This window comes from Sturnira hondurensis, unplaced genomic scaffold, assembly GCF_014824575.4.
Source record: "Sturnira hondurensis isolate 20B ecotype Veracruz unplaced genomic scaffold, ASM1482457v3 Scaffold0015509, whole genome shotgun sequence".
In the NCBI taxonomy this organism is placed as follows: domain Eukaryota; kingdom Metazoa; phylum Chordata; class Mammalia; order Chiroptera; family Phyllostomidae; genus Sturnira; species Sturnira hondurensis.
This window is the reverse complement of record NW_028088140.1, coordinates 12,739,746-12,754,712: the sequence shown is the minus strand read 5'-3', so window position 1 is coordinate 12,754,712 and position 14,967 is coordinate 12,739,746. Positions and strand designations below refer to the sequence as shown.

The window sequence follows — 14,967 nt, the reverse complement described above, 5'->3', positions numbered from 1 at the left end:
TTTTATTATGATGCAATTTTATTACATATCCAAATGTTTTTCAGATACGTGTTCAAAGAAAATTAGAAAATAGATCTGGGAAATTTATTTTTGTCTATAGCCACCTAAATTTATATGCATGAAAAATTATGACTTATGCTGTTTTATTCTCATCTAAAGAACACAGAGCCCCAGTGAGGTAAAGAACTTTATTAGCAATACAATATTCTGGCACAGGGTAACAAATACTACATTCTGTGCAACTCAACCTTCAATTGTTAGAGTGCTGCAAATTAGTGTTGGTTTTCTTGACCCAGAGTAAGGCTTTGATAATGAAGATTTCATTATATTTAATTTATAATATATATTCGGTAAGACATAAATTTTTTTAAAGATTTATTTATTTATCTTTAGAGGGGAAGGAGAGAGGGAGAGAAACATCAATGTATGGTTGCCTTTCGTGTGTCCCCTGCTGGAAACTGGCCTGCAACCCAGGTATGTGCCCTGACTGGGAATTGAACCGAGATACTCTGGTTCGCAGGCCCACACTCAATCCACTGAGCTACACCAGCCAGGGCCGTAAGACATAAATTTTTAATGTCTATATTGGGTAAGTTAGGCTTTGATATCTGAGTGGGCCATGGTTTCTGTCAACTGACATGAGTACTTTATACAGAGTTTTGTTGTAAATTCTGATACTTTCTCTCGCAATCTGTGTATTTCCATTTTCTTTAAAATATACAAATTAAATGTACTGTATACACGTTTTTCCCCTTTCCCATCAAGTTGGAGACTTCCCTTAACTATCTAATAATCCTTTGTTGTTTGTTCATACTAAGATGAGGTAGTTGGAATACTAATTAGGAATGTTGTGAACTTAAAGAGGGTTCTACCATCTTTTACAAGTTCACTCCAGATTGCATAGGCAGGAAATGGGCGATTGTGCCTATCAGAATGAGAAATGCTTTACTCTTAGTCATAAATGCTCAAATAACTGCCCAAGTTCCTCTCCAGAGATTATGAGAACTCTTGATTTTTAGCTTGGGATAAATGCCTAGTTATTGTGCTGTTCCACATACAGACCTTTATTTAGTTTTCCTGTGTTTCAGCCCTGCTTCTCTCTCTTGCTCTCTTGTGTCTCTAAATTCAGTCTCTCTAAATCACTTCTGGCAGATGGGTCCCTTTCTTGGCTGCAGCAACCTGTGCACCTATCACACAGTATCATTTCTTCCATTTGTTTAATCAGACTGCATTTACTTTTAGTGTGCAAAATTTAAAAAAAGATAGGGCTCCCTTCCCATTTTTTATTTTATATGAGTTTGCATGATTTTTTTATTGCTTTATAAGTATTTTAATGGGGTCTCAGGAAGAAGAGGCAATTAATTCATGTGCTCAGTCAGCTTTAATAAACAAATTCTAAATGTTGATTTAAAAAAAATATCAGGGGCAGAGAAGGAAATAAGAAAAAACAACCAATGGAATGATAGAAACAAGGCACAAAACCCAAAATTCTCAGCCTGTGATTGACAATTTCCTATGTTTATATAACTTAGTGTTTAGCATCTTAACTCTCCAGATCTACACATTTTTAGGGACATGATGGATCTCAAGACATCTAGTTCACACCCCATTTTACAGTTAAGAAGAGTAGGACCCAGAAGTAGAGTGATTTTACAAAGTAACATAAGTAGAGAGTGCCAAAATGGAAACTAGAAATCTATGATTCGGCTCTTTCAAAAAATAGTCAAATGATGACTTTTCTTGGGCAAATAGCCAGATTTCCAAGAAAATGAAATGTTTTAGGATTCTTATTTGGCAGTCTTAACAACTGGTAGCCATATGCTGAATGTACTGAAGAGGGCGACTATTCAGCAAGATGGGAAACTGCAAAAAGGTTCATGGGAAGAAACAATTAGAGAGCCTCTCGGCAGGATGAACCAGTAGAATTTGGTGAATGAATGAATGTAAATATTGAGGAGACGGGAAAATGTTAGGGCTTTATGAGGAGGTGTAAACTGGTTAGTTGTAGTGGTGGAGAGTGAGTAGGGGTAAAATAATAGTACTTTTAAGGGCATTTCCAAGTCTTTTAATAAACACTAGAAGGTTGGGAATAAATATTGTTCACATCACTCTTACGTTCTTGGTTTAGAGATTGCTTACCCACATCTTTAAATTAGTGGCTGCAGTTACCCTCTTTGCAAGGCTCCAGCAAATGAAACCGGATTGCGGTGCAGTACAGGAACACTGGGTTGCCTAAAATACAGTACCAATTGTCCGGCAGACAAGCCTTGCGGTTGTGAGGACAAAGTAAGACAACGTAGCACACAATACCTGGCACATTGGAAGGACTGCACGTGGACATTAATTTCCGCCCGCACTCTTCCCTTGCGTCAGAACCAGTAGGAAAATGACCTACACTGGCACTGGTCTCCTGCAACACCTAAGTTTTTCCCCCAAGGCCAAGTCTCAGATCATATTACTATTTTAGGAGGCACATTTCGTGAAAGCTAAGGGTGGGGGGAAAACCCAATTTCCCTAGGACACAAGATGCCCACTCAGGTCCTGAGAGAGCAGGTGGAAACGCACCGTTAATCCTTCGAGCTATTCACTACAGTGGCACCGGTTTCGGGGTTGTGCTACGGGCCCTGCCAAGGCAGGGGTGGGGCAACTGTAAGGTTTGGGAATGATTCCGCTCTCCGTGCCCGGTCGGTCCACTTCCTACGGCAAGCAGAAGGAGACAAACACCGCCTTTCCTAGCTCCCACCTACTGCCGCTTTCCTGAGCGGGCTCGGGCTCTGCGCTCCCTTGGCCGCAGGGGCGACGTATGGGGGTGTGTACGTGTGGACGTCCGGCGCCTGTGACTCAGCTTCAGTGCTGAGCCACCGTCGGGAGCCTGAGTCACCTTCGCTTCCTGGGCCTAACCCGCCTTTCCCTGGAAGGGGTCGGAGGCCTGCAGGATACCGGAAAGCGCTCACGGAGGACGCGGGGAAGCGTGATGGACCGGCAGGGGTAAGGCGGGGCTCCGGACGTCTGGGGTGCCGAAGCCTTGGGGCGGGGCTAGGTGTCTCGCGCAGGGGGCGGGGCTCAGTGACGTCGCGGGCCGCGGGTCGTGCTGTGGCTGTGGCTGTAGCTTTGGTGGCGGCGGCAGCGGTGGTGGTGGTGGCGCCGGGGCGGCGGCAGCAGCAACAGCAACGACGGCAGCAACCCTGAGCAGGGTGAGACGGTCGCGGTGGCCGCAGCTGGGAAGTCGGGCGGGACCTAGAGCTTCCCGCCTGTCGCTGGCCCTTTTTTGCCTTTTCTTACCCTGCTTCTTCCACTCGGCCCTGGCTGGGGCAGCGCAGCGCGCCCCCGGGGAGGGGCGGAGCTGTAGGTGAGGCTTCAGGACCTCCTCCCCTTCTGGTCCCAGCCCTGGCCGCAGGGAGGGGTTGGGGAAGTCCTGGGAGGGGCGACCCCACCCTCAATCGATCCGAACCCCAGCCCACCAATGGGCTCCACCCAACCGAGCTCCGGGATTGGGCGGGAGCGGAGGCTATAGATTTGGGGAACCCGGGGCGGGAGGTGGTAGGTGGGAGATGCTCTGGACACGGAGAAACGATGGTGAAAGGTTAGTGAGAAATGATGTTACGGGCGAGGTGGTGGCGAGCTGGAGAAATTGGGGAGCCATGCAGAGGCTGGGGTGTGGGCCTAGGTTTGGGTGATTGAGGTAGCATGTTGAAGAAGATGAGGATTCTTTTTTATTTTTTTACTTCTGGGAAATGGTAAGATAGATGAATGGTTGTATTTCAAAAGGTAGATGAACTGTAGATGTTGCCTTTGAGGCAGTTGGAGAAGCACTAGGTCTCACATTTCTAATTCAGGGTTTTGGTTATTTTTCTTTTTTTCTTCCTGACTGGGTGAGAAGAGAATTTTCTGCTTTGGCTCAGTGAGTGAATTGTGAGCGTGGGTGGTTTTGAAGTTTTGCACCCTTCAAAAACTTCAGTCAGGTAGCAATATTAGGGAAATAGGTCTCATTACACTTTTTGGTCCTTAAAGGTGTTGTTACCTTCCAGTCTTTTTTCATTGTCGAAAAGATCTCTTTTCACTACATTTACAAGCTCTGTCTTGGCCCCTTAAGAGAAGACCTGAGAATTAGGTGGTTGCTTTGGAAGACACTTTTCTGAGTAATAGTTGCAGTTGGTTGTCAAGGTTGACTGCTTTGGATGGATAAAGTGAACAACTTGAACAGTCCTGTTGTATATGAACAATGCTTAAATGTTTTAAAGCACAACTGTCCGTAACAGCTTTTTCAAAAATAGACCTTTGACATTTATACATTTTTGTTCAACACTATTATTATTTTTATTTCTCTGAGAAATTGTAGATTTCTCTGTGAAATACTTTAAAAATGAAGCGGAATAGTTTTTTTTCCCTCTCCAGAAGACCCCTCAATTTCTGAGAGATGTTCTTTGAGTCAGGTGCTTTAAAATGCTCTTTAATAACATTTTGGGGGCATGTGCCTGTCACTTTATAGGGAGATATTACTAAAAGTAACAGTATTTAGTGTTCTTCACATCAGTGTTTCACAACTTAGCACATTAAATCAGAATCTTCTTTTCTGGATTTCTGCTCCCTGTGAGATTACAGTATTCACCAGTCTTACCTGCCAGTGTTGTAAGCTGTGTCTTGCCTAGAAACAGGTCCTGTGATGGACTTGTATTATGTAATGGATAGAAGTAGCCATGACTCTCAATAATTCATTAATGGAGGAAGAGAAACCATAAAGAGATAGAAATTAGGTAGTGACTTTCCCAAGGCTTACTCAATTTATTTGGGAACACAGCCAGGGAAGTGCTTTCCTGTAACCCAAGAAAGAAATTTACAGATGTCAGTGTCAGTAGTTGCAGATCGATGCCTCTTTTAACATGCCTACTTAATGAGCAGACTGTTATCTTCTAGTAAATACTTCTGCTTGAAGAGACTTATAAGAAACAGATGATACAATAGCTATTAAGAGCGAAAGGGCGTAGTCCAATTGTAATTATAAAAAAATTTAATTACCTGTATTCAGATAGATCAAATTGTAAGTTGGATATAATGAATAGTTTTGATTTTGGATTAGTTACTTAGAAGGAAAATTTTAAATTCACATGTTTAGTGTTTGGTTTTATATTATACTTTGATTTAATTAGGTACATATGGGAACAAATGTGAAGATTCCAGGCAAAACTATGTGTATTGCTAAATGACACTTAACATGGCTGACAGTAAAATGTGATTCTTCTCCTTGTGGGAATGAAATCAAATGATTTGGGGACAGTGTAAAGGTAGAAATTATCTGTTTCTCTTAAGAATTTCTTACACCTGAAAAAAAACCTCTTTATTTTTAAAAATTGAATTTATCTGGGTGACATTGGTTAATGACATTATGTTGGTTTAAGGTATATTATTCTATAATACATCATCTGTGTATTGTATTGTGTGTTAACTGCCCCAAGTCAAGTCTCCTTCCATCACCATTTATTTCTGCTTTATCCTCTTCTATCTCCCCCCAACCCCCTTTCCCTCTGGAATCACCATACTGTTGACTGTGTCTGTGATGGTTTTCTTTCTCTTTTTTTTTGTGCTTAATCATATCACTTTTTCTTTCTTTTTTTAAAAATTATTGTTCAAGTTACAGTTTTCTGTCTTTTACTCCCATCCCCACCCCCCCCAATATCACCTTTTTCACCCAGCCACTGAACTTTCTTCCCCTCTGGCAGTTGTCAGTCTGTTCTCTATGAGCCTTGTGTCTGTTTTATTAGTTTATTTTATTCATTAGATTGCACACATGAGTGAAATCATATAGTATTTGTCTTTCTCTGACTGGCTCTTATTTCACTTAGCATAATGCTCTCCAGGTCATTCTAGGCTGTTGCAAAGGGTAAGATTGCCCCCCCTTTTATGGCCTAGTAATATTCCATTGTGTAAGTGGACCACAGCTTTTTTATCCGTTCATCTACTGATGGGCGCTTGGTCTGCTTTCAAATCTTGACTATTGTGGATAATGCAGCAGTGAACACAGGGGTGCATATATATTTTGAATTAGTAAAAACTCTACAGTTTATTTTTTCAAGCAATGTCACTTGCTGGTCATTATTGTGATATCCTTGTTGAGTCTGCTTAAGTGGTTTTTTTTTTTCCATTAGTAAAGTCAGACAAGTCTATCAGTCTGTTAATTCAACATTAATACTGGAAACAAACAAAAAAACCAGTGAAGGTTGTAAGAGCAACAACTGCTCTTCTTCTACACCATGTTTATGCTTTTAGAAGTAGTATAAGACCTGTTAAATGTGCATTTTACACACACTGTATCAAAAACATTGATGAAGACAGACCAGGGAATGATGTATTTTGCTTAATCAAATAATAATTAGTACATGAATTATCAATTTTCAGAGAAATATAATGTAAACAAGTAAACAAAATACAGGCTATATGCAATGTGTTTTATTTCTTCATTATGCCTTCAACATGTCTTGGTGCACTGTTTCATTCATTTATTTATGTAACAGTTATTGAGTATGGTTCTGAGCACCATACTCAATACAGTTTTTAGCTTTTGGGGATACAGTAGTGAATAAAGGTGACAAAAATCCCTGCCTTCATGGAACTTACTCTCTACATATTTTCTGGGGAAATGAGGAGGAACCCAGCAAAGGAGATTGATAGGAGTTATTGAATTAGGAAAATCAGGGGAGTGTGATGTCCTAGAAGTGAAAGAAAGGAACTTTTCAAGGAGGGAAAGATCAACTGTGTCATTGTTTAAATGTGTGTCAGTGTTGATTAAGAGACAGTGCTGCTTGATTATAATGTCTAATACCAGAGAAATGACTAAATGCTTGATAATGTGAGATGAGACAAATATCCCCAGATTAATTTATATGTTATTCTTTATTCTTTTTGAAACAAAAGAGGCACCCTGGGAGTACCTACTTTTACTGCACTAAGCAGAGAAGTGACTTGGTTGTTATCAGTCTTATATTTACTTATTTAAAGAAAAAATAGGTAGTACATGTACCAAATCAGAAGGTATACATAATTACACAGGGAGAAGTAAGTCCTATCCCATCCAATTATTCCTGAAGGCAATAACTGTTTCCAATTTATTGTTTTTCCTAACCAGTGAAACTTTGTGCAATAATGTGGCATTTAGCTATTTTAAAGTTGCATAAATATAACAAATATTTTTATTTTTTAGGTGTTTTTTGCAATCTTAATATTTTCCCCATAATTTAAGTCTAGCTGCAGACTTTTTATTTCATAACTTTGTCTTATAACTTTATTGAGAGATAATTCACATGACTTGCAATTCACCCATTTAAAGTGTACAGTTCAATTTTGTTTGCAGCCATCCTGACAACCAATTTTAGAACGTTTATATCACTCCCAAAACAAACCCCAAACCCATGAGCAGTCACCCCCCACCTTTGGTTTTTAAGAATTGGTTTGCTTATTATGTGGGAAAATGTTTGTAAAATACTTTGCTACCAGCTAATTGGCAGTAAAGCCATTTAGTTCATATTTTAACATTCTGTGATCGAATAGAAGCATAGATTTGTGTAAAAGTAAAATTAGATAATGTTTTATTTGTTTGAGTCAATGTTTGTGTTCTAAGTCCTGGGCCAGACCAGATGGATTCCATGATAAGTAAGGGACAGGCTCCCTTATTCTTAAGGAGTTTCATATTAGTGTGAGAAGAGGAAAAGTTAGCAGGAGTTTGTGGTGTTCATTTGGTGACCTACTGGGTTTCTACATCAGCTCATAGAATGAATCCCTAAACTGGATGGTGGGAAGATGTAAGATGGGATTTTAAGATTAAGTAGGATTTGGTTAAATGAAAAGCATGCAAGCAGGGGGAATGGCGTGTTCAGAGTCCTAAGCCAAGAAAGCTACAGGGCAAGTTAGGGGATCTGAAAGTAGTTTGAATGTCAGGTGCCAGTGTGAGGTGTTGGTATCACTTCTTGTAGTTAAAAGTATGTCGTCTAAAAAGGGCAAAACAATTACATTATTAATTTGCTTAAACTGCCTGTGGGTAGCTATCACTTCCTAGCTGTTTAATTTTGAGTGAATTACTTTACTCACTCAAAGTGAGTTAATTTACTCAAAGTGAGTAACTCACTCAAAGTGAGTTACTTTAATTTTGAGTGATTTACTTTTGGGGGTGCATGAGTTACTTTTCATGCACCCCCCCACAAGCTAGGGGTCTGGATGAAAGGGGTGAAGGAATTCACCCTCCCACCTGATAACCTTCAGATTGTTCTCAGTATCTGAGAGTTTGTTTTGTTTGTTCATTTTTGTTTTTTAGATTTCACATATAAGTGAAGTCAACTCTGTTTTTCTCTGTCTGGCTTATTTCACTTATCATAATAAGCTCTAGGTCCATCCCTGTTATTACAAATGATAAGATTTCATTTTTTATGGCTGAGTAATATTCCATTTTGTATATGTACCACATCTTTTTCTAATTGCTGATGGACACTTAAGTTGCTTCCATACCATGGCTATCATAAATAAAGCTGCAGTGAATAAAGGGGTTTGTTAATATCTTTCTGAATTATTGTTTTAAATTTCAAGAGGTATGATTGCTGGATCATGTGGTAGTTCTATTTTTAAATTTTTTTGAGTAGCCTCCATACTGTTTTCAGTGGTGTCTGTACAAATTTGCAGTTCCACCAGCAGTGCACATTTGCTCCACATCCTCACCAACACTTGTTGTTTGTTATTTATTGGTGATAGCTGTTTGTACCTTATGGTGGTTTTAATTTGCATTTTTCTGGTGATTAGTAACATGGAACATTTTTTCATGTTTTTTGGCCATTTGTATATCCTCTTGGAGAAGTGTTAATACAGATTTGTCTGCCCATCTTTAAATCAGATTGTCTTTTTAGTTTTAAGTTGTATGAGTTCCTTATATATTTTGGATATTAATCTCTTATTGGATGTATCCCTGGTAAATATCTACTCTCATTCAGTAGGTTGTCTTTTCATTTTGTTGGTGGTTTCCTTTAATGTGCAAAAACTTTTTAGTTTGATGTAGTCCCATTTATTTACTTATTTTTCTTTTTCCCTTGCTGGAGGAGACATATCCAAAAAATATTACTAAGAGCATTGTCAGAGAGTTTACTGCCTATGTTTTCTTCTAGGAGTTTTATGATTTAGAGTCTTACATTTAAGTCTTTAATCCATTTTGAGTTTATTGTATATGATGTACAAAAGTGGTCTAGTTTCATTTTTTTTTTGCCTGCATCTGTTCAGTTTTCTCAACACCATTTATTGAAGAGATTTTACCCCATTTATTGTATAGTCTATACGCCATGGTATATTCTTGCCTTCTTTGTCATAGGTTAATTGACTCTTTATTTCTGGGCTCTTCATTGTGTTTTATTGATATATGTGTCTGTTTTTATGCCTGTACCATGCTGTTTTGATTACTGTAGCATTGAATAGTTTTATATCAGGTAGCATATTATCACCAACTTTTTTCTTCTTTCTCAAGATTGCTGTGGCTATTTGGGTTCTTTTGTGATTTTATATACATTTTAGGATTATTTGTTCTAGTTTTGTGAAAAATACATTGGTATTTTGATAGGGATTGCCTTTAAATCTAAGATTGCTTTGGGTAGTGAGGACATTTTAAGGATGTTGATTCTTCCTATTTGGGAGCATGGAATATGCTTCCATTTATTTGTATCTTAAATTTCTTTCTTCAGTGTACTTGAAATTTTTTTTTAAGATTTTATTTATTTGTCTTTAGAGAGGAATGGAAGGAGAGAAGGAGAGAAACATCAATGTATGGTTGCTTCTTGTGAGTTCCCTGCTGGGAACTGGCCTGCAACCCAGGCATGTGGCCTGACTGGGAATCGAACTGCGATCCTGTGGTTCGCAGGCCCGCAAAATTTTTTTTTAAGTACAGGACTTTTACCTTCTTCGTTAAATTCATTTTTAGATATATTGGTAAATGGGATTGTTTTCTTAGTGTATCTTTCTCATAGTTTATTATTGGTGTATTAAAGTGCTACCAATTTTGAATATTTTTTGGTGGACTCTGTAGGGTCCTTTATGCATAGTATCATGTCATCTGCAGATGACAGATTTACTTCTTTAAAAAAATTTTTGATCTCTTTTTTTTAAAACTCCATTCATTTCTTTTTATTATTTTATTTAGTTATTTTTTAATATATATATTTTATTGATTATACCATTACAGTTTTTTTATTCCCCCCTTCATTCTCCTCCACGCGCACACCCCCTCCCCCCCCATTCTCCCCCCCTTAGTTTATAATCACGTGTCTCGAGTTCTTTAGATTCTATATTTCCCCTACTATTCTTGCCCTCCCCCTATCTATTTTCTGCCTACTGTCTATGCTCTTTTCTGTACATTTTCTTTACATTCTCCCCCTTCTCCTCCTCCCACTCCCCTGTTGCTAACCCTCAATGTGTTCTTCATTTCTATGGTTCTGCTCTTGATCTAGCTGTCCTCTTGGTTTGCTTTTGCTTTAGGTGTGGTTGTTAGTAACTGTGAGTTTGCTGTCCTTTCACTGTTCATATTTTTCATCTTTTTCTTAGAAAAGTCCCTTTAGCATTTCATATAATAAGGGCTTGGTGATGATGAACTCCTTGAATTTGATTTTATCTGAGAAGCACTTTATCTTCCTTTCCATTCTAAATGAAAGCTTTGCTGGATAAAGCAATCTTGGCTGTAGGTCTTTGGATTTCATGACTTGGAATACTTCTTTCCAGCCCCTTCTTGCCTGTAAGGTCTCTTTTGAGAAATCCACTGACAGTCTGATGGGAACTCCTTTGTAGGTGACTGTCCCCTTATCTCTTGCTGCTTCTAGGATTCTCTCCTTCATTTTAGTCTTGGCTAATGTAATTATGATGTGCCTTGGTGTGTTCCTTCTTGGGTCCAATCTCTTTGGGACTGTGTGAGCTTCCTGGATTTCCTGGAAGTCTATTTCCTTTGCCAGACTGGGGAAGTTCTCCTTTATTATTTGTTCAAATAAGTTTTCCACTCGTGGCTGTTTCTTTCCCCCTTCTGGTACCCCTATAATTTGGATGTTGGAATGTTTAAAGATGTCCTGGAGGTTCCTAAGCCTCTCCTCATTTTTTTGAATTCTTGTTTCTTCCTTCTTTTCTGTTTGATTGTTACTTTCTTCCTTCTGGTCCACTCCCCTAATTTGAGTCCCAGATTTGTTTCCATCACTATTGGTTTCCTGTGCATTTCCCTTCATTTCAAGTAGTTTAGCCTTCATATGTTCCTCTAATTTGCGACTATAATCAACCAATTCTGTGAGCATCCTGATGACCAGTGTTTTGGACTGTGCATCTGAGAGGCTGGCTATTTCTTGGTCACTTAGAGTTATCGGCTCTGGGGCTTTGAGTTCTTCTTGAGCCATATTTTGGACAGTTCATGCCTGTTACATATGAGAAGCGGAGCCTTTGGTGTTCACCAGGGTGGGGCAGCTCAGCCTCTGGGTTGTGACGCTGTACGTGGGGGCTGAGTCAAAGAGGAGCAATGGCGGTCTTGTCTGCCGCCTCCTGCTGCTCCCGCTGCAGCTGCCACCGTCACTGGGGCCCGCATGTTTCGTCCCACTGCACTCGAGTGTGCCACCGTGGTCAGCCCCCCACCACTGGATTTGCCCGCTGGGGCCTGCTCTGTCTCACTGTGTGTGAATGTGCCACCGCGGTCAGTCTGCCCCGCACCCTGACTGGGTCCTCGCTGCCTGTGAGCCTGGGGCGGGAGAGGGGAGAATCTTTCTGCCCCACCCTGCTCTGCTGCTGGCTCCGCCCCTCTTACCGATCCGGTTGAACTGTTCGTTGTTGTCAGACTTATGTATAGTTCGGTTTTCTGTTCTTTGGCTGCGTCTTTGTTTACTAAACCTTTGTTGTATTCAAACTTGGTTGTGGGAGAAGGCACAGTGTTTGCACCTATGCCTCCATCTTGGCGGAAGTCTCTGATCTCTCTTTTTTTAAAAAAATTTTATTGTCTGATTGCTGTGGCTAGAATCTCCACTACTGTGTTGAATAGAATTGGTGAAAGTGATCTTCCTTGTCTTGTCTCTGTTAAGACTTAGCTTTTCACTGTTGAGTATGATGTTAGTTGTGCGTTTGTCATAATGGCCTTTGCTATGTTGAGGTATGTTTTCTGTGTTCCCATTTTACTGAGAGTTTTTATCATAAATGGATGTTGGATTTTGTTAGATGCTTTTTCTGCATCTATTGATATAATCATATAGTTTCTATCCTTTTATTTATGTGGTATGTCATGTTGATTGATTTGAGGCTATTAAATTGATTTGCAAGATATTAAATTTACATCCCAGGGATAAATTCCAGTTGATCACATTGTATGATCTTTTTAATGTATTGCTGATTTAGGTTTGCTAATATTTTGTTGAGGATTTTTGCATCTGTGTTCATCAGGGATATTGTCCCATGTTTTTCTTATTTTGTAATGTCTTTGTTTAGTTTTCGAATCAGGGTAATGCTGTCCTTGTAAAATAAGTTTGGGAGCATTCTTTCTTGAAGTTTTTGGATTAGTTTGAGAAGTATAGGTATTAGTTCTTCTTTGAATGTTTGGTAGAATTTATCTGTGAAGCCATCTGGTCTAGGACTTTTGTTTGTTGGGAGTTTGATTAATGATTGATTTCCTTGATAGTTACTAATCTGTTCGTGTTTTCTGTTTCTGTTTTGAAGATTGTATGATTCTAGGAATTTATCCTTTTTATCCTGGTTGTTCAATATGTTGTCATATCGTTTGTAATATTTTCTTATAATCCTTTGTATTTTTGTGGTGTCAGTTGTTACTTCTCTTTCATTTGCAATTTTATTGTTTTGGGTCCTCTTTCTTTTTTTTCTTGATTGGTCTGGGTAAAGGTTTATCGATTTTGTTTATTGTATTAAGAATCAGCTCAGCTCTTGGTTTCATTGATCTTTTGTAATGTTTTCTTGGATTCTGTTAATTTCTGCTCTGATCTTTATTATTTCCTTCCTTCTCTTCACTTTGGGCTTTGTAATTATTATTTTTTTTTTAGTTTTGGCTTCAGAATTTTATTTTAAAGGTTGTACAAGGCCAGATTATTAAGCTGTTTTATTAAATCAGGAAATCAGGAAATTTATTAAATGCATGAGATAAAAGAGAAAATGGAGGAAATTGAAATGACAAAAGTAAACACATTTTCTATTTTGTACAACTATCCAGTAGTAGTGGAACCATTCAGTGAACTATTGATTAACTAGTTAAACATGGAAAGGTAACCATTTAGATTTATCTGTGTACATGAATCACATTATTAATGTGATTTCTAGACCATTTGATAAATTAAAATAATTGTGTTTCTCACCATATAAATATTTTTGGTGAAACATTACATTAATTAAAAGTATAGAATTTCAGGCATGGGTTAAATTAAGTTAATTAAGTTAAATTAAGGCATGGATCACCTTAGAAAAATACCACTAAATACTGATATTTCATATTTGGATATGTTTCCTTTTGAATGTGCTTTTAGTGTGTCTGATTCTTTTAACCTCAATTATTTGGATGGCATGAGGTGGAGTGAAAATGGGTAGCTTGTTCACAAATACAAATCTTCTCCTGAGATATCCTGAGAAATCTCCTGAGATGTCACTCAGGTACGTACGTGTTCAGGACTATACTTAGCATGATCTTAGTCACCAAGTTCAGCTTGCAGATTATAAACTGCTAACTGAACTGTTGTATCAAAGGGACATTCTAATTTTCCACTGAAAATATCTTGTTTTAATTAATTGAAGAACAAATAATACTGAGTTACCTCTTCATGAAGATAATTTGGTTCTGAGGAATAAAACTTAACTTGAAAATGCTGACAATAGGGTGAACCAGTTTTTATGTGCTTTTTAATACTCTTTGGATTTTATTTATTTTTAGAGAAAGGAAAAGGGAGGGAGGAAGAGAGGGAGAGAAACTTTGGTGTTAGAAACATTGATCAGTTGCCTCCTGTAGGTGCCCTGACCCGGGACTGAACCCACAACCTAGGCATGTGCCCTGACTGGGAATCAAGCTGGCAACATTTTGCTTTGTGGGATGTTGCCTAACCAACTGGTGAGCCACACCAGTCAGGACCATTTTGATAATATTTGTGCCATCCAGCCAATGTGCTACTTATGCCAGATCCAGAATCTCAGTCCAGACAATCACTTTCAGTAAGGTCCAAGTGGTACATAATCTCATCAAACAGCTCTTGACGTTTGGCTTTTTTCAGCAGGTCCACACTGATATCAGTACCATCCTGAAGGGACATCCAACACATGATGATGGGCTTAGAATCTCCAGCTGCAGGAATATGTGTAGCAGTTCATTGAGCTCCTTGCAGTCATTTCTTTTCAGCATTTTATGTAGTGACCGATGCCTGAGTGTTCTGTGGAAGAAGCTCAGCATATCTGTTACTGGGCTGGGATGACCATGCTTTGTGACCAGTGGGGAGAGGTCCCAAGCAAGATTGAAGAGGGGTGGCTGCTTCAGAGATGCCAAGAAATGGCAGCCTGAGTTGTTAACTCACCTTGTACTCATCCCCTGGAGGACTGGCTTTTGTTTGTTCTTCTTTTTCTGATAGTTCCTTTTGGTGTAAGGTTACATTGTAGATTTGAGATTTTTTTTTGTTTATTTTTCAAGGTGGGTTGTACAGCTATGAATTTCCCTCTTAGAACTGATTTGGTTGTGTCCTGTAGTAATTTTATTGTAATTTTATTTCATTTGTCTTAAAGTATCTTTTGATTTCTTCCTTGATCTGATTGTTAATCCATTCATTTTTAGTGGCATATGTAACCTCTCTGTGTTTATATGTTTCTCAGTTTTCTTCTTGTAATTTATTTTTAATTTCATAATATTGTGATTGGAGAAGATACTTGGTATGATCTCATTATTTTTACATTTAATGAGATTTGTTTTGTGGCATAATATGTGGTCTGTTCTGGAAAACATTTTAT

At 38.7% G+C, this 14,967-nt stretch overlaps 1 protein-coding gene across 1 annotated transcript in view; it reads left to right on the top strand.

Moving 5' to 3' along the window:
- Positions 1 to 3,146: 3,146 nt before the first annotated feature.
- Positions 3,147 to 14,967, top strand: part of ERC1 (ELKS/RAB6-interacting/CAST family member 1) — a 549,219-nt gene continuing 537,398 nt past the window's right edge. The window contains exon 1 of the mRNA XM_037064795.1: positions 3,147 to 3,349. The gene's annotated coding sequence lies outside the window, so the exon portion shown is untranslated. The remainder of the gene's footprint in view (positions 3,350 to 14,967) is intronic.